The 27086-nt window shown below is 34.1% G+C and overlaps 6 non-coding genes across 6 annotated transcripts; all 6 read left to right on the forward strand.

Moving 5' to 3' along the window:
* On the forward strand, positions 1 to 72 carry TRNAQ-CUG (transfer RNA glutamine (anticodon CUG)). The gene has a single exon. It is a non-coding gene; the product is annotated as a tRNA-Gln (tRNA).
* A 3526-nt stretch (positions 73 to 3598) lies between these two features.
* On the forward strand, positions 3599 to 3670 carry TRNAQ-CUG (transfer RNA glutamine (anticodon CUG)). The gene has a single exon. It is a non-coding gene; the product is annotated as a tRNA-Gln (tRNA).
* A 1816-nt stretch (positions 3671 to 5486) lies between these two features.
* On the forward strand, positions 5487 to 5558 carry TRNAQ-CUG (transfer RNA glutamine (anticodon CUG)). Its single transcript has one exon. It is a non-coding gene; the product is annotated as a tRNA-Gln (tRNA).
* Positions 5559 to 13449: 7891 nt separating this feature from the next.
* TRNAQ-CUG (transfer RNA glutamine (anticodon CUG)) lies at positions 13450 to 13521 on the forward strand. The gene has a single exon. It is a non-coding gene; the product is annotated as a tRNA-Gln (tRNA).
* A 3677-nt stretch (positions 13522 to 17198) lies between these two features.
* On the forward strand, positions 17199 to 17270 carry TRNAQ-CUG (transfer RNA glutamine (anticodon CUG)). Its single transcript has one exon. It is a non-coding gene; the product is annotated as a tRNA-Gln (tRNA).
* A 7451-nt stretch (positions 17271 to 24721) lies between these two features.
* Positions 24722 to 24793, forward strand: TRNAQ-CUG (transfer RNA glutamine (anticodon CUG)). The gene has a single exon. It is a non-coding gene; the product is annotated as a tRNA-Gln (tRNA).
* The last annotated feature ends 2293 nt before the right edge of the window (positions 24794 to 27086 follow it).

Here is a 27086-nt window from a genome sequence, read left to right on the forward strand (position 1 = left end):
GGTTCCATGGTGTAATGGTTAGCACTCTGAGCTCTGAATCCAGCGATCCGAGTTCAAATCTCGGTGGGACCTGATGTGTTTTAGTACCTTCAGTTTAAGTTCTTGATTGACAGAAAGTCTTCTTTTTCATACATATAATAATTTTTTTAAATCACTGATTTTTGTAAATACGTACTAAAAGCTAGAAAAAGGTAGTTATAGAAATGTATGTAATTATATGAATTTTACTATATAACCCAAATAAGCGTTGATGTAAATATATGTACAATAATTGCAATAAAATGTGTCTTCTAAGAATCTAACATTTTAAAAAAAAATGTTTAGCTCTCCCTCATGAATGAAGTTTCTTGGTGTATTGGTAACCACTCTGATCTTTGAATCCAGTGATCTGTAATTAAATCTTGGTAGGTCCTATTGGTTTTTTGTAAGTACCGTTCAGTTTATATTTCTCTGAGAGTACATTCTAATAAAAACTGTTTAAATGCTTCCTCATGAATGAGGTTTCCTGGTGTATTTGTAACCATTTTGGACTCTGAATCCATGATTTGTATTTACATCTTGGTAGGTCCTATTGTTTTTTTGTACGTATTATGCAGTTCATATCACTGAGAAAGAAAATATCTATAAATTGCATAAATTAAGAATCATACACACTGAGAGACAGGTTTATCGGTAATATAATTCCAATAAAATGTAACCTCTAAGAATCTTACACTGTGAGAACATTTTTTACATGCCACCATATGAATGAGCTTTCATAGTGTACTGTTAACAATTCTGGACTCTGAAACTAATAATCTGTATATACAAATTGGTAGGTCCTAATGATTTTATTTGTAAATACAATGTAGTACATATCTCTCTGAATGAATATTTCTGTATCTTGTAGAAATAAAGATCTTACACTCTGAGAGCAAGTTTTATATGTGTTATTAGAAGGGAGATTCCATGGTGTTATGGTTAGCACTCTGTACTCTGAATCCAGTAAATTGAGTTCAAATCTCGGTGGGACCAGGTGCAATTAGTACAAAGTTTAATTCCTTGATTAACAAAATCTTTTCTTTTTTATACATATAATACATTTTTTTAAAATCACTGATTATTGTAAAAATGTACTAAAATCTAAAAAAAAGGTAGTTATAGAAATGTTTGTAATTATATGAATTTTACTGTGTAATCCAAATAAGCATTGATGTTAATATATGTACAATAACTTCAATAAAATGTGTCTTCTAAGAATCTAACATTTTAGAAAAAAATGTTTAGATGTTCCCTAATGAATGTGGTTTCTTGGTGTATTGGTAACCACTCAACTCTGATCTTTGAATACAGTGATCTGTATTTAAATCTTGGTAGGTCCTATTGGTTTTTTGTAAGTACCATTCAGTTCATATCTCTCTGAGAGTACATTCTTATAAAAATATTTAGATGCTCCCTAATGGATGAGGTTTCATGGTATATTGGTAAACATTTTGGACCCTGAATCCATGATCTATATTTACATATTGGTAGGTTCTATTCGTTTTGTTGTAAGTACAATACAGTTAATATCTCTGAGAAAGAAAATATCTATAAATTGCATAAATTAAGAATCTTACACACTGAGAGACAGGTTTATCTGTCATTTAATTCCAATAAAATGTATCCACTAAGAATCTTATACTCTGACAAAAAATGTACATGCTACCATATGAATGAGGTTTCATTGTGTACTGTTAACAATTCTGGACTCTGAAACCTATAATCTGTATAAAAATTTGGTAGGTCCTAATGGCTTTTTTTTTTAAATACAATGTAATACTTATCTCTCTGATTATTATTCCTGTAACTTGTAGAAAATAAGATCTCACACTCTAATAGAAAGTTGTATATGTTTTGTTAGAAGAGAGGTTCCATGGTGTAATGGTTAGCACTCTGAACTCTGAATCCAGCGATCCGAGTTCAAATCTCGTTGGGCCCTGATGATTAAGTTCTTGATTGACAGAAAGTCTTCTTTTTCATACATATAATAATTTTTTTAAATCACTGATTTTTGTAAATATGTACTAAAAGCTAGAAAAAGGTAGTTATAGAAATGTATGTAATTATATGAATTTTACTATATAACCCAAATAAGCGTTGATGTAAATATATGTACAATAATTGCAATAAAATGTGTCTTCTAAGAATCTAACATTTTAGAAAAAAATGTTTAGCTCTCCCTCGTGAATGAGGTTTCTTGGTGTATTGGTAACCATTTTGGACTCTGAATCCATGATTTGTATTTACATCTTGGTAGGTCCTATTGTTTTTTTGTACGTATTATGCAGTTCATATCACTGAGAAAGAAAATATCTATAAATTGCATAAATTAAGAATCATACACACTGAGAGACAGGTTTATCGGTAATATAATTCCAATAAAATGTAACCTCTAAGAATCTTACACTGTGAGAACATTTTTTACATGCCACCATATGAATGAGCTTTCATAGTGTACTGTTAACAATTCTGGACTCTGAAACTAATAATCTGTATATACAAATTGGTAGGTCCTAATGATTTTATTTGTAAATACAATGTAGTACATATCTCTCTGAATGAATATTTCTGTATCTTGTAGAAATAAAGATCTTACACTCTGAGAGAAAGTTTTATATGTGTTATTAGAAGGGATATTCCATGGTGTTATGATTAGCACTCTGTACTCTGAATCCAGTAAATTGAGTTCAAATCTCGGTGGGACCAGATGCATTTTAGTACCTTTAGTTTAAGTCCTTGATTGACAAAAACTTTTCTTTTTTATACATATAATACATTTTTTTAAATCACTGATTATTGTAAAAATTTACTAAAATCTAAAAAAGGTAGTTATAGAAATGTTTGTAATTATATGAATTTTACTGTGTAATCCAATAAGCATTGATGTTAATATACGTACAATAACTTTAATAAAATGTGTCTTCTAAGAATCTAACATTTTAGAAAATTTTTTTAGATGTTCCCTAATGAATGTGGTTTCTTGGTGTATTGGTAACCACTCCACTCTGATCTTTGAATACAGTGATCTGTATTTAAATCTTGGTAGGTCCTATTGGTTTTTGTAAGTACCATTCAGTTCAAATCTCTCCGAGAGTACATTCTTATAAAAATATTTAGATGCTCCCTAATGGATGAGGTTTCATGGTGTATTGGTAAACATTTTGGACTCTGAATCCATGATCTATATTTACATCTTGGTTGGTTCTATTGGTTTTGTTGTAAGTACAATACAGTTAATATCTCTGAGAAAGAAAATATCTATAAATTGCATAAATTAAGAATCTTACACACTGAGAGACAGGTTTATCTGTCATTTAATTCCAATAAAATGTATCCACTAAGAATCTTATACTCTGACAAAAAAATTTACATGCTACCATATGAATGAGGTTTCATTGTGTACTGTTAACAATTCTGGACTCTGAAACCTATAATCTGTATAAAAATTTGGTAGGTCCTAATTGCTTTTTTTGTAAATACAATGTAATATTTATCTCTCTGATTATTATTCCTGTAACTTGTAGAAAATAAGATCTCACACTCTAAGAGAAAGTTGTATATGTGCTGTTAGAAGAGAGGTTTCGTGGTGTAATGGTTAGCACTCTGGACTCTGAATCCAGTGATCCGAGTTCAAATCTCGGTGGGACTTGATGTGTTTTAGTACCTTCAGTTTAAGTTCTTGATTGACAGAAAGTCTTCTTTTTCATACATATAATAATTTTTTTAAATCACAGATTTTTGTAAATATGTACTAAAATCTAAAAAAAGGTAGTTATAGAAATGTATGTAATTATATGAATGTTACTATATAACCCAAATAAGCGTTGATGTAAATATATGTACAATAATTGCAATAAAATGTGTCTTCTAAGAATCTAACATTTTAGAAAAAAATGTTTAGCTCTCCCTCATGAATGAAGTTTCTTGGTGTATTGGTAACCACTCTGATCTTTGAATCCAGTGTTCTGTATTTAAATCTTGGTAGGTCCTATTGGTTTTTTGTAAGTACCGTTCAGTTTATATTTCTCTGAGAGTATATTCTAATAAAAACTGTTTAAATGCTTCCTCATGAATGAGGTTTCCTGGTGTATTTGTAACCATTTTGGACTCTGAATACATGATTTGTATTTACATCTTGGTAGGTCCTATTGTTTTTTTGTACGTATTATGCAGTTCATATCACTGAGAAAGAAAATATCTATAAATTGCATAAATTAAGAATCATACACACTGAGAGACAGGTTTATCGGTAATATAATTCCAGTAAAATGTAACCTCTAAGAATCTTACACTGTGAGAACATTTTTTACATGCCACCATATGAATGAGCTTTCATAGTGTACTGTTAACAATTCTGGACTCTGAAACTAATAATCTGTATATACAAATTGGTAGGTCCTAATGATTTTATTTGTAAATACAATGTAGTACATATCTCTCTGAATGAATATTTCTGTATCTTGTAGAAATAAAGATCTTACACTCTGAGAGCAAGTTTTATATGTGTTATTAGAAGGGATATTCCATGGTGTTATGGTTAGCACTCTGTACTCTGAATCCAGTAAATTGAGTTCAAATCTCGGTGGGACCAGGTGCATTTTCGTACAAAGTTTAATTCCTTGATTGACAAAAACTTTTCTTTTTTATACATATAGTACATTTTTTTTAAATTACTGATTATTGTAAAAATGTACTAAAATCTAAAAAAAAGGTAGTTATAGAAATGTTTGTAATTATATGAATTTTACTGTGTAATCCAAATAAGCATTGATGTTAATATATGTACAATAACTTCAATAAAATGTGTCTTCTAAGAATCTAACATTTTAGAAAAAAATGTTTAGATGTTCCCTAATAAATGTGGTTTCTTGGTGTATTGGTAACCACTCCACTCTGATCTTTGAATACAGTGATCTGTATTTAAATCTTGGTAGGTCCTATTGGTTTTTTGTAAGTACCATTCAGTTCATATCTCTCTGAGAGTACATTCTTATAAAAAATATTTAGATGCTCCCTAATGGATGAGGTTTCATGGTATATTGGTAAACATTTTGGACTCTGAATCCATGATCTATATTTACATCTTAGTAGGTTCTATTGGTTTTGTTGTAAGTACAATACAGTTAATATCTCTGAGAAAAAATATCTATAAATTGCATAAATTAAGAATCTTACACACTGAGAGACAGGTTTATCTGTCATTTAATTCCAATAAAATGTATCCACTAAGAATCTTATACTCTGACAAAAAATGTACATGCTACCATATGAATGAGGTTTCATTGTGTACTGTTAACAATTCTGGACTCTGAAACCTATAATCTGTATAAAAATTTGATAGGTCCTAATGGCTTTTTTTTGTAAATACAATGTAATACTTATCTCTCTGATTATTATTCCTGTAACTTGTAGAAAATAAGATCTCACACTCTAAGAGAAAGTTGTATATGTTGTGTTAGAAGAGAGGTTCCATGGTGTAATGGTTAGCACGCTGGATTCTGAATCCAGCGATCCGAGTTCAAATCTCGGTGGGACCTGATGTGTTTTAGTACCTTCAGTTTAAGTTCTTGATTGACAGAAAGTCTTCTTTTTCATACATATAATAATTTTTTTAAATCACAAATTTTTGTAAATATGTACTAAAAGCTAAAAAAAGGTTGTTATAGAAATGTATGTAATTATATGAATTTTACCATATAACCCAAATAAGTGTTGATGTAAATATATGTACAATAATTGCAATAAAATGTGTCTTCTAAGAATCTAACATTTTAGAAAAAAATGTTTAGCTCTCCCTCATGAATTAAGTTTCTTTGTGTATTGGTAATCACTCTGATCTTTGAATCCAGTGATCTGTATTTAAATCTTGGTAGGTCCTATTGGTTTTTTGTAAGTACCGTTCAGTTTATATTTCTCTGAGAGTACATTCTAATAAAAACTGTTTAAATGCTTCCTCATGAATGAGGTTTCCTGGTGTATTTGTAACCATTTTGGACTCTGAATCCATGATTTGTATTTACATCTTGGTAGGTCCTATTGTTTTTTTGTAAGTATTATGCAGTTCTTATCTCTGAGAAAGAAAATATCTATAAATTGCATAAATTAAGAATCATACACACTGAGAGACAGGTTTATCGGTAATATAATTCCAATAAAATGTAACCTCTAAGAATCTTACACTGTGAGAAGATTTTTTACATGCCACCATATGAATGAGCTTTCATGGTGTACTGTTAACAATTCTGGACTCTGAAACTAATAATCTGTATATACAAATTGGTAGGTCCTAATGGTTTTATTTGTAAATACAATGTAGTACATATCTCTCTGAATGAATATTTCTGTATCTTGTAGAAATAAAGATCTTACACTCTGAGAGAAAGTTTTATATGTGTTATTAGAAGGGTGTTAGGGTCTCCTGCCCTGTGCTGCCACGTCGTCATGGCAACCGGGAGACAAGTGCTAGTGGAGTAACCTGAGCGCAGCAGATACTCCGGTTCGGGTCTTTTGCTGTGCAGTGGTTATAGGCTCTGTGCACGGCAGGGGATCCAGTGCTGGTTTTTGTGCTCACAGTCTGTGAGGTCTGAGTGGGGCGTGGACAGCACCTGCTTTATAAGGCCTCTTTTCAGGGTAAGCAGATGCTGCTGAATCTTTGTTGGTTAGTTAGTTCATGGAAGTTAGCCAGTACTGTGTAGCTTTGTATTTGTTTGTTGCTTACTGCAAATAGGCCTGGGGATTTGGTATTACACTCTGCCAATCCAGACCTAGCAGTAAGACTGGAGTCAGTCGTTTAGCTTGCTGGGGTTCTGTTACTACTCTGTGAACTTAGCAAGTTTGCGGCTGTATTCTAAGACTTGCCTGTCTAATCCTGTCTCACTGTGCTAGGTGTCAGGGGTCAGTTTAGTGGCAGTAAGCTAAAACCTGTGCACTGCAAGTGAGAAATAGGATTGTGGAGACTCTCCTTGTGTCTATCATTCCATCTCTGACCAAGGAGTTTACTGCCACACCCGTTGGTAACCCTTTAGGGTTTTGCTGTTGCCCTTAGCAACAGCATTTCGGGTTCTCTATGTATTAAAACACAACATCTTGCTTTTTCCATCTGTGCAGTTCTAATACAAGGGAGATACCCAGTTCCTTAGCCTCTGGGCTTCTCTGTTCACTTTGTGTGTATTTTGTCACCCTATTACCTTCTGTGTACGTTATGTCATATTCCCCAGTTTGTCTGTGAGTCCATTTGTTTTGCATAACAGTTCAAACACCAGTACATTCCTGCAGACACTGGAGTGCATAACAGTTCTGACACCAGTACTTTCCTGCAGGCACTGGTGTGCATAACATATTCAGCAGCCCAATACTCCTGTTGAAATTTTGTGGGAATATGGAGCATACCCCTCAAAATACGTTGCAACAGGTGGTCGATCAGGTGCAGGTCCTGACTCGACAATTTAATGATTTGTCCATTAAAATGCACACCTCCCAGGCTGCTGGTGGAGCTCCCGCAGCAGCAGCACCTGCAGGGGTTAAGGAGCCGAAAGTAAATCTCCCGGATCGTTTTTCTGGAGATCGCTCGCAGTTCTTTTGTTTCAAGGAGAGCTGCAAGCTATACTTCCGGCTTAGGCCTCAGTCTTCTGGGTCGGAGATTCAGCGGGTGGGCATAGTGATTTCCTTGCTACAAGGAGACCCACAGGTCTGGGCATATGGGTTGCAGCCTGACTGTCCGTCGCTTAAAAGTGTTGATGCTTTTTTTACGGCACTGGGCATGTTGTATGATGACCCTGACAAGACGGCCTCAGCCGAGGCTCAGATTTCAATCCTTAAGCAAGGGCAAAGGCCAGTTGAGGTTTACTGTACGGAGTTTCGGAGGTTGGCCCATGATACCCAGTGGAATGACCCTGCCCTGAGACACCAGTACCGAAGAGGTCTTTCTAACCAGATAAAGGACCAACTGGTACAATATCCCTTGCCTGATAGCTTGGATCAGCTCATGCAGTTATCCATCCGGGTGGATAGACGGCTGAGAGAGCGTAGGCTTGAAAGGGAGACTGAGATTTCCTTCCTTCCCAAGGGAACCTCAGACTCTGAGGAATTTTCTGAGGAGCCTATGCAGATTGGGGCTACCCGCCTCTCCTCGCGTGAGAAGACGCGGAGGAGACAGCAGGGGTTGTGTTTGTACTGTGGGAATAAAGGTCATGTGGTATTATCATGCCCAGAAAAGCCGGAAAACTTCAGGGCCTGAGGGTGATGGGAAATATCCTGTCAGGCCAGAAGTCAGAATTTCCCAAGAAGACTTTTATCATTCCGGTGACCTTGAAGATCCTCGGTCAAACTGTCAAGACTGAGGCCTTTGTGGACAGTGGGGCCGACGGGGTTTTTATGGACCGCCAATTCGCCCTGAACACTCTGTTCCCTTAGTACCCTTGGCATCGGAAATTGAGATTTGTGGGTTAAACGGGGAACCATTATCCCAAGGTAAAATTACCTCTTGCACTAGCCAGATTTCTTTGTTTATTGGAGCCACACACTCTGAAAAATTGTCCTTTTATGTGACTGTCTGTACTTTTGCCCCATTGGTGTTGGGGTTACCCTGGTTAAGGGCCCACAATCCTCAATTTGACTGGGTCTCTGGGGAGATTCTTAGTTGGGGTACTGATTGTTTCAGGAGTTGCTTGAGCCTTCCAGTTAGGCTCTCGCAGCTAAGTTTGCCAGGATTGCCAGGGTGTTATGCAGATTTTGCGGACGTGTTCTCCAAAAAAGTTGCAGAGGTACTACCTCCCCATCGCCCCTATGACTGTGCCATTGATTTGTTGCCAAATGCTAAGCTTCCCAAGAGCAGGTTGTACTCCCTGTCACGTCCTGAGACTCAGGCTATGGCAGAGTACATTCAGGAGAACTTGGCTAAGGGATTTATCAGACCTTCACAGTCTCCAGTTGGGTCGGGGTTCTTCTTCGTGGGTAAAAAGGACGGTTCGTTGCGACCCTGCATCGACTTCAGGGAATTGAACCGTATCACGATTAAAAACTCATACCCACTGCCTCTCATTTCGGTCTTGTTTGACCAGCTTCGTACTGCCACCATTTTTTCTAAGATTGACCTACGCGGTGCGTACAATCTAATCCGAATAAGAGAGGGGGATGAATGGAAGACTGCCTTTAATACCCACTCAGGGCATTATGAATATTTGGTGATGCCTTTTGGGCTCTGTAATGCCCCGGCAGTCTTCCAGGATTTCATGAATGATGTGCTCAGGGAATATTTGGATAGATTCTTAGTTGTATACTTAGATGACATCCTAATCTTCTCCCATTCCCTGGAGGAACATCGGAAGCATGTACGCTTAGTCCTCCAGAAACTCAGAGACCACCGGCTTGGGGCGAAGCTGGAGAAGTGCGAATTTGAAGTTCAGCAAATCGCATTTCTAGGATATATTATCTCCCCAGAAGGTTTCCAAATGGAGGGTTCCAAGGTACAGGCAGTCCTGGATTGGGTGCAGCCCACTAGTTTGAAGGCGCTTCAGCGTTTCCTGGGCTTTGCAAATTTTTATAGACGATTTATCGCTGGATTTTCGTCTATAGTGGCGCCCTTGGTGGCACTCACTAAGAAAGGGGCGGATGTTGCTCACTGGTCTTGTGAGGCTAAAGCGGCTTTTGCCCGTCTCAAAAGGGCATTTGTTTCGGCCAAGGTGCTGCGACACCCAGATCCAGAGCGTCCTTTTGTGGTGGAGGTGGATGCCTCTGAGATGGGTATTGGGGCAGTGCTTTCTCAGATGGGAGTGTCTGATAATCGCCTTCATCCCTGTGCTTACTTTTCCCGTAAATTTTCGCCTGCCGAGATGAATTATGACGTGGGTAACCGGGAATTGTTGGCTATTAAGGATGCACTCGAGGAGTGGAGACACTGGCTTGAGGGGGCTAAGTTTGTGGTCTCAATTCTCACTGACCATAAGAATCTGGCATATTTAGAGTCAGCGAAGCGTCTCAATGCCAGGCAGGCACGATGGGCTTTGTTTTTTGCTCGCTTTAATTTTTTGATAACATATCGCCCTGGGTCAAAAAACATCAAGGCTGATGCGCTCTCGTGGAGTTTTGCTCCAATCCAGGAGACCACCGAGGAGCCGTTGCCCATTGTTTCCCCATCATGTATTAAAGTGGGCATTACCCAGGACCTCTTATCATTAGTCCTTAGAGCACAGGAGCAGGCTCCTCCAGACCTTCCGGTAGGTCTTTTGTTTGTGCCTCCTAGGTTAAGACAGAGAGTGTTCCTGGAATTCCATGCCAAGAAGTCGGCAGGTCACCCGGGTATTGCCAGAACTCGGGAGTTGCTATCTAGGGCGGTGTGGTGGCCCTCGGTGGCTAAGGATGTGGATCAGTGGGTTCGGGCATGTGACATCTGTGCCCGAAATAAGACTCCTAGAGGGGTTCCTGTTGGCCCATTACATCCACTCTCTATCCCATCTAAGCCATGGACCCACATTTCAATGGATTTTGTGGTGGACTTGCCCAAATCCTCGGGGATGACAGCCATCTGGGTTGTCGTTGACAGGTTTTCGAAGATGGCGCACTTCGTTCCACTGGTTGGGCTGCCATCAGCCAGACGCCTGTCTGAATTATTTATGCTGCATGTTGTGCGTCTCCACGGGTTGCCACTTGATGTGGTCTCTGACCGCGGATCCCAGTTTGTGGCCAAATTCTGGAGGGCATTTTGTTCCGATCTCCAGATTTCTGTCAGCTTGTCGTCAGGCTACCATCCGCAGTCTAATGGGCAGACTGAAAGGGTGAACCAGTCCTTGGAGCAGTTCCTCAGGTGTTATGTCTCCAAGTGTCAGACTGACTGGGTTGCTCATCTGTCCATGGCGGAGTTTGCCTATAACAACGCGGCTCACTCTGCTACAGGGATCTCTCCCTTCCTTTGTGTGTATGGGCATCATCCTAAGGCCAATTCTTTTGACCCCCTGGACTCCACGCCTGGTGGTTCCTCTGTGGTTTCGGTCCTTAGAGGTATTTGGCGGAAAGTGAAGAAAGCCCTTGTGTCTGTGTCATTAGTGACCAAAAGGGTTTTTGATAAGCGGAAAAGACCCTGCAGCTTCAAATTAGGAGACTTCGTCTGGTTGTCTACCAAGAATTTGAAGTTGAGACAGCCATCTCATAAGTTAGGGCCCCGGTTCATCGGCCCTTATAAGATCACCAGGGTTATCAATCAGGTGGCATTTCAGTTAGATCTGCCCCGTTCTTTGGGTATCAATAAAACATTTCATTGTTCCCTTTTAAAACGGGCGATTAGTAATCCTTCTTCCAGTGGAAGACCTTCCCCTCTTCTGATACGTGGCCAGAGGGAGTTTGTTGTTGAAAGGATTCTTGACTCCAAGGTGGTTCGGGGTCGGCTGTCATTTTTGGTGCACTGGAAGGGGTATGGCCCGGAGGAGCGGTCGTGGGTGCGCAGTTGTGATCTTCATGCCCCCAGACTGATACGCTCTTTCTTCTCGCAGTTCCCCGATAAACCCGGTGGTAGGGGTTCTTTGACCCCTCGTCAGAGGGGGGGTACTGTTAGGGTCTCCTGCCCTGTGCTGCCACGTCGTCATGGCAACCGGGAGACAAGTGCTAGTGGAGTAACCTGAGCGCAGCTGATACTCCGGTTCGGGTCTTTTGCTGTGCAGTGGTTATAGGCTCTGTGCACGGCAGGGGATCCGGTGCTGGTTTTTGTGCTCACAGTCTGTGAGGTCTGAGTGGGGCGTGGACAGCACCTGCTTTATAAGGCCTCTTTTCAGGGTAGGCAGATGCTGCTGAATCTTTGTTGGTTAGTTAGTTCATGGAAGTTAGCCAGTACTGTGTAGCTTTGTATTTGTTTGTTGCTTACTGCAAATAGGCCTGGGGATTTGGTATTACACTCTGCCAATCCAGACCTAGCAGTAAGACTGGAGTCAGTCGTTTAGCTTGCTGGGGTTCTGTTACTACTCTGTGAACTTAGCAAGTTTGCGGCTGTATTCTAAGACTTGCCTGTCTAATCCTGTCTCACTGTGCTAGGTGTCAGGGGTCAGTTTAGTGGCAGTAAGCTAAAACCTGTGCACTGCAAGTGAGAAATAGGATTGTGGAGACTCTCCTTGTGTCTATCATTCCATCTCTGACCAAGGAGTTTACTGCCACACCCGTTGGTAACCCTTTAGGGTTTTGCTGTTGCCCTTAGCAACAGCATTTCGGGTTCTCTATGTATTAAAACACAACATCTTGCTTTTTCCATCTGTGCAGTTCTAATACAAGGGAGATACCCAGTTCCTTAGCCTCTGGGCTTCTCTGTTCACTTTGTGTGTATTTTGTCACCCTATTACCTTCTGTGTACGTTATGTCATATTCCCCAGTTTGTCTGTGAGTCCATTTGTTTTGCATAACAGTTCAAACACCAGTACATTCCTGCAGACACTGGAGTGCATAACAGTTCTGACACCAGTACTTTCCTGCAGGCACTGGTGTGCATAACAAAGGGAGATTCCATGGTGTTATGGTTAGCACTCTGTACTCTGAATCCAGTAAATTGAGTTCAAACCTCGGTGGGACCAGGTGCATTTTAGTACCTTCAGTTTAAGTCCTTGATTGACAAAAACTTTTCTTTTTTATACATATAATACATTTTTTGTAAAAATCACTGATTATTGTAAAAATGTACTAAAATCTAAAAAAAAGGTAGTAATAGAAATGTTTGTAATTATATGAATTTTACTGTGTAATCCAAATAAGCATTGATGTTAATATATGTACAATAACTTCAATAAAATGTGTCTTCTAAGAATCTAACATTTTAGAAAAAAATGTTTAGATGTTCCCTAATGAATGTGGTTTCTTGGTGTATTGGTAACCACTCCACTCTGATCTTTGAATACAGTGATCTGTATTTAAATCTTGGTAGGTCCTATTGGTTTTTTGTAAGTACCATTCAGTTCATATCTCTCTGAGAGTACATTCTTATAAAAATATTTAGATGCTCCCTAATGGATGAGGTTTCATGGTATATTGGTAAACATTTTGGACTCTGAATCCATGATCTATATTTACATCTTGGTAGGTTCTATTGGTTTTGTTGTAAGTACAATACAGTTAATATCTCTGAGAAAGAAAATATCTATAAATTGCATAAATTAAGAATCTTACACACTGAGAGACAGGTTTATCTGTCATTTAATTCCAATAAAATGTATCCACTAAGAATCTTATACTCTGACAAAAAATGTACATGCTACCATATGAATGAGGTTTCATTGTGTGCTGTTAACAATTCTGGACTCTGAAACCTATAATCTGTATAAAAATTTGGTAGGTCCTAATGGCTTTTTTTTTGTAAATACAATGTAATACTTATCTCTCTGATTATTATTCCTGTAACTTGTAGAAAATAAGATCTCACACTCTAAGAGAAAGTTGTATATGTTGTGTTAGAAGAGAGGTTCCATGGTGTAATGGTTAGCACTCTGAGCTCTGAATCCAGCGATCCGAGTTCAAATCTCGGTGGGACCTGATGTGTTTTAGTACCTTCAGTTTAAGTTCTTGATTGACAGAAAGTCTTCTTTTTCATACATATAATAATTTTTTTAAATCACTGATTTTTGTAAATACGTACTAAAAGCTAGAAAAAGGTAGTTATAGAAATGTATGTAATTATATGAATTTTACTATATAACCCAAATAAGCGTTGATGTAAATATATGTACAATAATTGCAATAAAATGTGTCTTCTAAGAATCTAACATTTTAAAAAAAAATGTTTAGCTCTCCCTCATGAATGAAGTTTCTTGGTGTATTGGTAACCACTCTGATCTTTGAATCCAGTGATCTGTAATTAAATCTTGGTAGGTCCTATTGGTTTTTTGTAAGTACCGTTCAGTTTATATTTCTCTGAGAGTACATTCTAATAAAAACTGTTTAAATGCTTCCTCATGAATGAGGTTTCCTGGTGTATTTGTAACCATTTTGGACTCTGAATCCATGATTTGTATTTACATCTTGGTAGGTCCTATTGTTTTTTTGGACGTATTATGCAGTTCATATCACTGAGAAAGAAAATATCTATAAATTGCATAAATTAAGAATCATACACACTGAGAGACAGGTTTATCGGTAATATAATTCCAATAAAATGTAACCTCTAAGAATCTTACACTGTGAGAACATTTTTTACATGCCACCATATGAATGAGCTTTCATAGTGTACTGTTAACAATTCTGGACTCTGAAACTAATAATCTGTATATACAAATTGGTAGGTCCTAATGATTTTATTTGTAAATACAATGTAGTACATATCTCTCTGAATGAATATTTCTGTATCTTGTAGAAATAAAGATCTTACACTCTGAGAGCAAGTTTTATATGTGTTATTAGAAGGGAGATTCCATGGTGTTATGGTTAGCACTCTGTACTCTGAATCCAGTAAATTGAGTTCAAATCTCGGTGGGACCAGGTGCAATTAGTACAAAGTTTAATTCCTTGATTAACAAAATCTTTTCTTTTTTATACATATAATACATTTTTTTAAAATCACTGATTATTGTAAAAATGTACTAAAATCTAAAAAAAAGGTAGTTATAGAAATGTTTGTAATTATATGAATTTTACTGTGTAATCCAAATAAGCATTGATGTTAATATATGTACAATAACTTCAATAAAATGTGTCTTCTAAGAATCTAACATTTTAGAAAAAAATGTTTAGATGTTCCCTAATGAATGTGGTTTCTTGGTGTATTGGTAACCACTCAACTCTGATCTTTGAATACAGTGATCTGTATTTAAATCTTGGTAGGTCCTATTGGTTTTTTGTAAGTACCATTCAGTTCATATCTCTCTGAGAGTACATTCTTATAAAAATATTTAGATGCTCCCTAATGGATGAGGTTTCATGGTATATTGGTAAACATTTTGGACTCTGAATCCATGATCTATATTTACATATTGGTAGGTTCTATTCGTTTTGTTGTAAGTACAATACAGTTAATATCTCTGAGAAAGAAAATATCTATAAATTGCATAAATTAAGAATCTTACACACTGAGAGACAGGTTTATCTGTCATTTAATTCCAATAAAATGTATCCACTAAGAATCTTATACTCTGACAAAAAATGTACATGCTACCATATGAATGAGGTTTCATTGTGTACTGTTAACAATTCTGGACTCTGAAACCTATAATCTGTATAAAAATTTGGTAGGTCCTAATGGCTTTTTTTTTTAAATACAATGTAATACTTATCTCTCTGATTATTATTCCTGTAACTTGTAGAAAATAAGATCTCACACTCTAATAGAAAGTTGTATATGTTTTGTTAGAAGAGAGGTTCCATGGTGTAATGGTTAGCACTCTGAACTCTGAATCCAGCGATCCGAGTTCAAATCTCGTTGGGCCCTGATGATTAAGTTCTTGATTGACAGAAAGTCTTCTTTTTCATACATATAATAATTTTTTTAAATCACTGATTTTTGTAAATATGTACTAAAAGCTAGAAAAAGGTAGTTATAGAAATGTATGTAATTATATGAATTTTACTATATAACCCAAATAAGCGTTGATGTAAATATATGTACAATAATTGCAATAAAATGTGTCTTCTAAGAATCTAACATTTTAAAAAAAAATGTTTAGCTCTCCCTCATGAATGAAGTTTCTTGGTGTATTGGTAACCACTCTGATCTTTGAATCCAGTGTTTAAATCTTGGTAGGTCCTATTGGTTTTTTGTAAGTACCGTTCAGTTTATATTTCTCTGAGAGTACATTCTAATGAAAACTGTTTAAATGCTTCCTCATGAATGAGGTTTCCTGGTGTATTTGTAACCATTTTGGACTCTGAATCCATGATTTGTATTTACATCTTGGTAGGTCCTATTGTTTTTTTGTACGTATTATGCAGTTCATATCACTGAGAAAGAAAATATCTATAAATTGCATAAATTAAGAATCATACACACTGAGAGACAGGTTTATCGGTAATATAATTCCAATAAAATGTAACCTCTAAGAATCTTACACTGTGAGAACATTTTTTACATGCCACCATATGAATGAGCTTTCATAGTGTACTGTTAACAATTCTGGACTCTGAAACTAATAATCTGTATATACAAATTGGTAGGTCCTAATGATTTTATTTGTAAATACAATGTAGTACATATCTCTCTGAATGAATATTTCTGTATCTTGTAGAAATAAAGATCTTACACTCTGAGAGAAAGTTTTATATGTGTTATTAGAAGGGATATTCCATGGTGTTATGGTTAGCACTCTGTACTCTGAATCCAGTAAATTGAGTTCAAATCTCAGTGGGACCAGATGCATTTTAGTACCTTTAGTTTAAGTCCTTGATTGACAAAAACTTTTCTTTTTTATACATATAATAAGTTTTTTTAAATCACTGATTATTGTAAAAATTTACTAAAATCTAAAAAAGGTAGTTATAGAAATGTTTGTAATTATATGAATTTTACTGTGTAATCCAATAAGCATTGATGTTAATATACGTACAATAACTTTAATAAAATGTGTCTTCTAAGAATCTAACATTTTAGAAAAATTTTTTAGATGTTCCCTAATGAATGTGGTTTCTTGGTGTATTGGTAACCACTCCACTCTGATCTTTGAATACAGTGATCTGTATTTAAATCTTGGTAGGTCCTATTGGTTTTTGTAAGTACCATTCAGTTCAAATCTCTCCGAGAGTACATTCTTATAAAAATATTTAGATGCTCCCTAATGGATGAGGTTTCATGGTGTATTGGTAAACATTTTGGACTCTGAATCCATGATCTATATTTACATCTTGGTTGGTTCTATTGGTTTTGTTGTAAGTACAATACAGTTAATATCTCTGAGAAAGAAAATATCTATAAATTGCATAAATTAAGAATCTTACACACTGAGAGACAGGTTTATCTGTCATTTAATTCCAATAAAATGTATCCACTAAGAATCTTATACTCTGACAAAAAAATTTACATGCTACCATATGAATGAGGTTTCATTGTGTACTGTTAACAATTCTGGACTCTGAAACCTATAATCTGTATAAAAATTTGGTAGGTCCTAATTGCTTTTTTTGTAAATACAATGTAATATTTATCTCTCTGATTATTATTCCTGTAACTTGTAGAAAATAAGATCTCACACTCTAAGAGAAAGTTGTATATGTTCTGTTAGAAGAGAGGTTTCGTGGTGTAATGGTTAGCACTCTGGACTCTGAATCCAGTGATCCGAGTTCAAATCTCGGTGGGACCTGATGTGTTTTAGTACCTTCAGTTTAAGTTCTTGATTGACAGAAAGTCTTCTTTTTCATACATATAATAATTTTTTTAAATCACTGATTTTTGTAAATATGTACTAAAAGCTAAAAAAAGGTTGTTATAGAAATGTATGTAATTATATGAATGTTACTATATAACCCAAATAAGCGTTGATGTAAATATATGTACAATAATTGCAATAAAATGTGTCTTCTAAGAATCTAACATTTTAGAAAAAAATGTTTAGCTCTCCCTCATGAATGAAGTTTCTTGGTGTATTGGTAACCACTCTGATCTTTGAATCCAGTGATCTGTATTTAAATCTTGGTAGGTCCTATTGGTTTTTTGTAAGTACCGTTCAGTTTATATTTCTCTGAGAGTACATTCTAATAAAAACTGTTTAAATGCTTCCTCATGAATGAGGTTTCCTGGTGTATTTGTAACCATTTTGGACTCTGAATCCATGATTTGTATTTACATCTTGGTAGGTCCTATTGTTTTTTTTTGTAAGTATTATGCAGTTCATATCTCTGAGAAAGAAAATATCTATAAATTGCATAAATTAAGAATCATACACACTGAGAGACAGGTTTATCGGTAATATAATTCAAATAAAATGTAACCTCTAAGAATCTTACACTGTGAGAACATTTTTTACATGCCACCATATGAATGAGCTTTCATAGTGTACTGTTAACAATTCTGGACTCTGAAACTAATAATCTGTATATACAAATTGGTAGGTCCTAATGATTTTATTTGTAAATACAATGTAGTACATATCTCTCTGAATTAATATTTCTGTATCTTGTAGAAATAAAGATCTTACACTCTGAGAGCAAGTTTTATATGTGTTATTAGAAGGGAGATTCCATGGTGTTATGGTTAGCACTCTGTACTCTGAATCCAGTAAATTGAGTTCAAATCTCGGTGGGACCAGGTGCAATTAGTACAAAGTTTAATTCCTTGATTAACAAAAACTTTTCTTTTTTATACATATAATACATTTTTTTAAAATCACTGATTATTGTAAAAATGTACTAAAATCTAAAAAAAAGTAGTTATAGAAATGTTTGTAATTATATGAATTTTACTGTGTAATCCAAATAAGCATTGATGTTAATATATGTACAATAACTTCAATAAAATGTGTCTTCTAAGAATCTAACATTTTAGAAAAAAATGTTTAGATGTTCCCTAATGAATGTGGTTTCTTGGTGTATTGGTAACCACTCAACTCTGATCTTTGAATACAGTGATCTGTATTTAAATCTTGGTAGGTCCTATTGGTTTTTTGTAAGTACCATTCAGTTCATATCTCTCTGAGAGTACATTCTTATAAAAATATTTAGATGCTCCCTAATGGATGAGGTTTCATGGTATATTGGTAAACATTTTGGACTCTGAATCCATGATCTATATTTACATCTTGGTAGGTTCTATTGGTTTTGTTGTAAGTACAATACAGTTAATATCTCTGAGAAAGAAAATATCTATAAATTGCATAAATTAAGAATCTTACACACTGAGAGACAGGTTAATCTGTCATTTAATTCCAATAAAATGTATCCACTAAGAATCTTATACTCTGACAAAAAATGTACATGCTACCATATGAATGAGGTTTCATTGTGTACTGTTAACAATTCTGGACTCTGAAACCTATAATCTGTATAAAAATTTGGTAGGTCCTAATGGCTTTTTTTTGTAAATACAATGTAATACTTATCTCTCTGATTATTATTCCTGTAACTTGTAGAAAATAAGATCTCACACTCTAATAGAAAGTTGTATATGTTGTGTTAGAAGAGAGGTTCCATGGTGTAATGGTTAGCACTCTGAACTCTGAATCCAGCGATCCGAGTTCAAATCTCGTTGGGCCCTGATGATTAAGTTCTTGATTGACAGAAAGTCTTCTTTTTCATACATATAATAATTTTTTTAAATCACTGATTTTAGTAAATATGTACAAAAAGCTAGAAAAAGGTAGTTATAGAAATGTATGTAATTATATGAATTTTACTATATAACCCAAATAAGCGTTGATGTAAATATATATACAATAATTGCAATAAAATGTGTCTTCTAAGAATCTAACATTTAAAAAAAAAATGTTTAGCTCTCCCTCATGAATGAAGTTTCTTGGTGTATTGGTAACCACTCTGATCTTTGAATCCAGTGATCTGGATTTAAATCTTGGTAGGCCCTATTGGTTTTTTGTAAGTACCGTTCAGTTTATATTTCTCTGAGAGTACATTCTAATGAAAACTGTTTAAATGCTTCCTCATGAATGAGGTTTCCTGGTGTATTTGTAACCATTTTGGACTCTGAATCCATGATTTGTATTTACATCTTGGTAGGTCCTATTGTTTTTTTGTACGTATTATGCAGTTCATATCACTGAGAAAGAAAATATCTATAAATTGCATAAATTAAGAATCATACACACTGAGAGACAGGTTTATCGGTAATATAATTCCAATAAAATGTAACCTCTAAGAATCTTACACTGTGAGAACATTTTTTACATGCCACCATATGAATGAGCTTTCATAGTGTACTGTTAACAATTCTGGACTCTGAAACTAATAATCTGTATATACAAATTGGTAGGTCCTAATGATTTTATTTGTAAATACAATGTAGTACATATCTCTCTGAATGAATATTTCTGTATCTTGTAGAAATAAAGATCTTACACTCTGAGAGAAAGTTTTATATGTGTTATTAGAAGGGATATTCCATGGTGTTATGGTTAGCACTCTGTACTCTGAATCCAGTAAATTGAGTTCAAATCTCGGTGGGACCAGGTGCATTTTCGTACAAAGTTGAATTCCTTGATTGACAAAAACTTTTCTTTTTTATACATATAATACATTTTTTTTAAATTGCTGATTATTGTAAAAATGTACTAAAATCTAAAAAAAAGGTAGTTATAGAAATGTTTGTAATTATATGAATTTTACTGTGTAATCCAAATAAGCATTGATGTTAATATATGTACAATAACTTCAATAAAATGTGTCTTCTAAGAATCTAACATTTTAGAAAAAAATGTTTAGATGTTCCCTAATGAATGTGGTTTCTTGGTGTATTGGTAACCACTCCACTCTGATCTTTGAATACAGTGATCTGTATTTAAATCTTGGTAGGTCCTATTGGTTTTTTGTAAGTACCATTCAGTTCATATCTCTCTGAGAGTACATTCTTATAAAAATATTTAGATGCTCCCTAATGGATGAGGTTTCATGGTATATTGGTAAACATTTTGGACTCTGAATCCATGATCTATATTTACATCTTGGTAGGTTCTATTGGTTTTATTGTAAGTACAATACAGTTAATACCTCTGAGAAAGAAAATATCTATAAATTGCATAAATTAAGAATCTTACACACTGAGAGACAGGTTTATCTGTCATTTAATTCCAATAAAATGTATCCACTAAGAATCTTATACTCTGACAAAAAATGTACATGCTACCATATGAATGAGGTTTCATTGTGTGCTGTTAACAATTCTGGACTCTGAAACCTATAATCTGTATAAAAATTTGGTAGGTCCTAATGGCTTTTTTTCTGTAAATACAATGTAATACTTATCTCTCTGATTATTATTCCTGTAACTTGTAGAAAATAAGATCTCACACTCTAAGAGAAAGTTGTATATGTTGTGTTAGAAGAGAAGTTTAATGGTGTAATGGTTAGCACTCTGGGCTCTGAATCCAGCGATCCGAGTTCAAATCTCGGTGGGACCTGATGTGTTTTAGTACCTTCAGTTTAAGTTCTTGATTGACAGAAAGTCTTCTTTTTCATACATATAATAATTTTTTTAATCACTGATTTTTGTAAATATGTACTAAAAGCTAAAAAAAGGTTGCTATAGAAATGTATGTAATTATATGAATTTTACTATATAACCCAAATAAGTGTTGATGTAAATATATGTACAATAATTGCAATAAAATGTGTCTTCTAAGAATCTAACATTTTAGAAAAAAATGTTTAGCTCTCCCTCATGAATTAAGTTTCTTGGTGTATTGGTAATCACTCTGATCTTTGAATCCAGTGATCTGTATTTAAATCTTGGTAGGTCCTATTGGTTTTTTGTAAGTACCGTTCAGTTTATATTTCTCTGAGAGTACATTCTAATGAAAACTGTTTAAATGCTTCCTCATGAATGAGGTTTCCTGGTGTATTTGTAACCATTTTGGACTCTGAATCCATGATTTGTATTTACATCTTGGTAGGTCCTATTGTTTTTTTGTAAGTATTATGCAGTTCATATCTCTGAGAAAGAAAATATCTATAAATTGCATAAATTAAGAATCATACACACTGAGAGACAGGTTTATCGGTAATATAATTCCAATAAAATGTAACCTCTAAGAATCTTACACTGTGAGAAGATTTTTTACATGCCACCATATGAATGAGCTTTCATGGTGTACTGTTAACAATTCTGGACTCTGAAACTAATAATCTGTATATACAAATTGGTAGGTCCTAATGGTTTTATTTGTAAATACAATGTAGTACATATCTCTCTGAATGAATATTTCTGTATCTTGTAGAAATAAAGATCTTACACTCTGAGAGAAAGTTTTATATGTGTTATTAGAAGGGAGATTCCATGGTGTTATGGTTAGCACTCTGTACTCTGAATCCAGTAAATTGAGTTCAAACCTCGGTGGGACCAGGTGCATTTTAGTACCTTCAGTTTAAGTCCTTGATTGACAAAAACTTTTCTTTTTTATACATATAATACATTTTTTGTAAAAATCACTGATTATTGTAAAAATGTACTAAAATCTAAAAAAAAGGTAGTTATAGAAATGTTTGTAATTATATGAATTTTACTGTGTAATCCAAATAAGCATTGATGTTAATATATGTACAATAACTTCAATAAAATGTGTCTTCTAAGAATCTAACATTTTAGAAAAAAATGTTTAGATGTTCCCTAATGAATGTGGTTTCTTGGTGTATTGGTAACCACTCCACTCTGATCTTTGAATACAGTGATCTGTATTTAAATCTTGGTAGGTCCTATTGGTTTTTTGTAAGTACCATTCAGTTCATATCTCTCTGAGAGTACATTCTTATAAAAATATTTAGATGCTCCCTAATGGATGAGGTTTCATGGTATATTGGTAAACATTTTGGACTCTGAATCCATGATCTATATTTACATCTTGGTAGGTTCTATTGGTTTTGTTGTAAGTACAATACAGTTAATATCTCTGAGAAAGAAAATATCTATAAATTGCATAAATTAAGAATCTTACACACTGAGAGACAGGTTTATCTGTCATTTAATTCCAATAAAATGTATCCACTAAGAATCTTATACTCTGACAAAAAATGTACATGCTACCATATGAATGAGGTTTCATTGTGTACTGTTAACAATTCTGGACTCTGAAACCTATAATCTGTATAAAAATTTGGTAGGTCCTAATGGCTTTTTTTTGTAAATACAATGTAATACTTATCTCTCTGATTATTATTCCTGTAACTTGTAGAAAATAAGATCTCACACTCTAACAGAAAGTTGTATATGTTGTGTTAGAAGAGAGGTTCCATGGTGTAATGGTTAGAACTCTGAACTCTGAATCCAGCGATCAGAGTTCAAATCTCGTTGGGCCCTGATGATTAAGTTCTTGATTGACAGAAAGTCTTCTTTTTCATACATATAATATTTTTTTTAAATCACTGATTTTTGTAAATATGTACTAAAAGCTAGAAAAAGGTAGTTATAGAAATGTATGTAATTATATGAATTTTACTATATAAACCAAATAAGCGTTGATGTAAATATATGTACAATAATTGCAATAAAATGTGTCTTCTAAGAATCTAACATTTAAAAAAAAAATGTTTAGCTCTCCCTCATGAATGAAGTTTCTTGGTGTATTGGTAACCACTCTGATCTTTGAATCCAGTGATCTGTATTTAAATCTTGGTAGGTCCTATTGGTTTTTTGTAAGTACCGTTCAGTTTAAATTTCTCTGAGAGTACATTCTAATGAAAACTGTTTAAATGCTTCCTCATGAATGAGGTTTCCTGGTGTATTTGTAACCATTTTGGACTCTGAATACATGATTTGTATTTACATCTTGGTAGGTCCTATTGTTTTTTTGTACGTATTATGCAGTTCATATCACTGAGAAAGAAAATATCTATAAATTGCATAAATTAAGAATCATACACACTGAGAGACAGGTTTATCGGTAATATAATTCCAATAAAATGTAACCTCTAAGAATCTTACACTGTGAGAACATTTTTTACATGCCACCATATGAATGAGCCTTCATAGTGTACTGTTAACAATTCTGGTCTCTGAAACTAATAATCTGTATATACAAATTGGTAGGTCCTAATGATTTTATTTGTAAATACAATGTAGTACATATCTCTCTGAATGAATATTTCTGTATCTTGTAGAAATAAAGATCTTACACTCTGAGAGAAAGTTTTATATGTGTTATTAGAAGGGAGATTCCATGGTGTTATGGTTAGCACTCTGTACTCTGAATCCAGTAAATTGAGTTCAAATCTCAGTGGGACCTGATGCATTTTAGTACCTTTAGTTTAAGTCCTTGATTGACAAAAACTTTTCTTTTTTATACATATAATAAGTTTTTTTAAATCACTGATTATTGTAAAAATTTACTAAAATCTAAAAAAGGTAGTTATAGAAATGTTTGTAATTATATGAATTTTACTGTGTAATCCAATAAGCATTGATGTTAATATACGTACAATAACTTTAATAAAATGTGTCTTCTAAGAATCTAACATTTTAGAATTTTTTTTTAGATGTTCCCTAATGAATGTGGTTTCTTGGTGTATTGGTAACCACTCCACTCTGATCTTTGAATACAGTGATCTGTATTTAAATCTTGGTAGGTCCTATTGGTTTTTGTAAGTACCATTCAGTTCAAATCTCTCTGAGAGTACATTCTTATAAAAATATTTAGATGCTCCCTAATGGATGAGGTTTCATGGTGTATTGGTAAACATTTTGGACTCTGAATCCATGATCTATATTTACATCTTGGTTGGTTCTATTGGTTTTGTTGTAAGTACAATACAGTTAATATCTCTGAGAAAGAAAATATCTATAAATTGCATAAATTAAGAATCTTACACACTGAGAGACAGGTTTATCTGTCATTTAATTCCAATAAAATGTATCCACTAAGAATCTTATACTCTGACATAAAAATTTACATGCTACCATATGAATGAGGTTTCATTGTGTACTGTTAACAATTCTGGACTCTGAAACCTATAATCTGTATAAAAATTTGGTAGGTCCTAATGGCTTTTTTTTGTAAATACAATGTAATACTTATCTTTCTGATTATTATTCCTGTAACTTGTAGAAAATAAGATCTCACACTCTAATAGAAAGTTGTATATGTGCTGTTAGAAGAGAGGTTTCGTGGTGTAATGGTTAGCACTCTGGACTCTGAATCCAGTGATCCGAGTTCAAATCTCGGTGGGACCTGATGTGTTTTAGTACCTTCAGTTTAAGTTCTTGATTGACAGAAAGTCTTCTTTTTCATACATATAATAATTTTTTTAATCACTGATTTTTGTAAATATGTACTAAAAGCTAAAAAAAGGTTGTTATAGAAATGTATGTAATTATATGAATTTTACTATATAACCCAAATAAGTGTTGATGTAAATATATGTACAATAATTGCAATAAAATGTGTCTTCTAAGAATCTAACATTTAAGAAAAAAATGTTTAGCTCTCCCTCATGAATTAAGTTTCTTGGTGTATTGGTAATCACTCTGATCTTTGAATCCAGTGATCTGTATTTAAATCTTGGTAGGTCCTATTGGTTTTTTGTTAGTACCGTTCAGTTTATATTTCTCTGAGAGTACATTCTAATAAAAACTGTTTAAATGCTTCCTCATGAATGAGGTTTCCTGGTGTATTTGTAACCATTTTGGACTCTGAATCCATGATTTGTATTTACATCTTGGTAGGTCCTATTGTTTTTTTGTAAGTATTATGCAGTTCATATCTCTGAGAAAGAAAATATCTATAAATTGCATAAATTAAGAATCATACACACTGAGAGACAGGTTTATCGGTAATATAATTCCAATAAAATGTAACCTCTAAGAATCTTACACTGTGAGAAGATTTTTTACATGCCACCATATGAATGAGCTTTCATGGTGTACTGTTAACAATTCTGGACTCTGAAACTAATAATCTGTATATACAAATTGGTAGGTCCTAATGGTTTTATTTGTAAATACAATGTAGTACATATCTCTCTGAATGAATATTTCTGTATCTTGTAGAAATAAAGATCTTACACTCTGAGAGAAAGTTTTATATGTGTTATTAGAAGGGAGATTCCATGGTGTTATGGTTAGCACTCTGTACTCTGAATCCAGTAAATTGAGTTCAAACCTCGGTGGGACCAGGTGCATTTTAGTACCTTCAGTTTAAGTCCTTGATTGACAAAAACTTTTCTTTTTTATACATATAATACATTTTTTGTAAAAATCACTGATTATTGTAAAAATGTACTAAAATCTAAAAAAAAGGTAGTTATAGAAATGTTTGTAATTATATGAATTTTACTGTGTAATCCAAATAAGCATTGATGTTAATATATGTACAATAACTTCAATAAAATGTGTCTTCTAAGAATCTAACATTTTAGAAAAAAATGTTTAGATGTTCCCTAATGAATGTGGTTTCTTGGTGTATTGGTAACCACTCCACTCTGATCTTTGAATACAGTGATCTGTATTTAAATCTTGGTAGGTCCTATTGGTTTTTTGTAAGTACCATTCAGTTCATATCTCTCTGAGAGTACATTCTTATAAAAATATTTAGATGCTCCCTAATGGATGAGGTTTCATGGTATATTGGTAAACATTTTGGACTCTGAATCCATGATCTATATTTACATCTTGGTACAGTAGGTTCTATTGGTTTTGTTGAAAGTACAATACAGTTAATATCTCTGAGAAAGAAAATATCTATAAATTGCATAAATTAAGAATCTTACACACTGAGAGACAGGTTTATCTGTCATTTAATTCCAATAAAATGTATCCACTAAGAATCTTATACTCTGACAAAAAATGTACATGCTACCATATGAATGAGGTTTCATTGTGTACTGTTAACAATTCTGGACTCTGAAACCTATAATCTGTATAAAAATTTGGTAGGTCCTAATGGCTTTTTTTTGTAAATACAATGTAATACTTATCTCTCTGATTATTATTCCTGTAACTTGTAGAAAATAAGATCTCACACTCTAACAGAAAGTTGTATATGTTGTGTTAGAAGAGAGGTTCCATGGTGTAATGGTTAGAACTCTGAACTCTGAATCCAGCGATCCGAGTTCAAATCTCGTTGGGCCCTGATGATTAAGTTCTTGATTGACAGAAAGTCTTCTTTTTCATACATATAATAATTTTTTTAAATCACTGATTTTTGTAAATATGTACTAAAAGCTAGAAAAAGGTAGTTATAGAAATGTATGTAATTATATGAATTTTACTATATAAACCAAATAAGCGTTGATGTAAATATATGTACAATAATTGCAATAAAATGTGTCTTCTAAGAATCTAACATTTAAAAAAAAAATGTTTAGCTCTCCCTCATGAATGAAGTTTCTTGGTGTATTGGTAACCACTCTGATCTTTGAATCCAGTGATCTGTATTTAAATCTTGGTAGGTCCTATTGGTTTTTTGTAAGTACCGTTCAGTTTAAATTTCTCTGAGAGTACATTCTAATGAAAACTGTTTAAATGC

Source organism: Pseudophryne corroboree, chromosome 11, assembly GCF_028390025.1.
Source record: "Pseudophryne corroboree isolate aPseCor3 chromosome 11, aPseCor3.hap2, whole genome shotgun sequence".
NCBI classification, from domain to species: Eukaryota; Metazoa; Chordata; class Amphibia; order Anura; family Myobatrachidae; genus Pseudophryne; species Pseudophryne corroboree.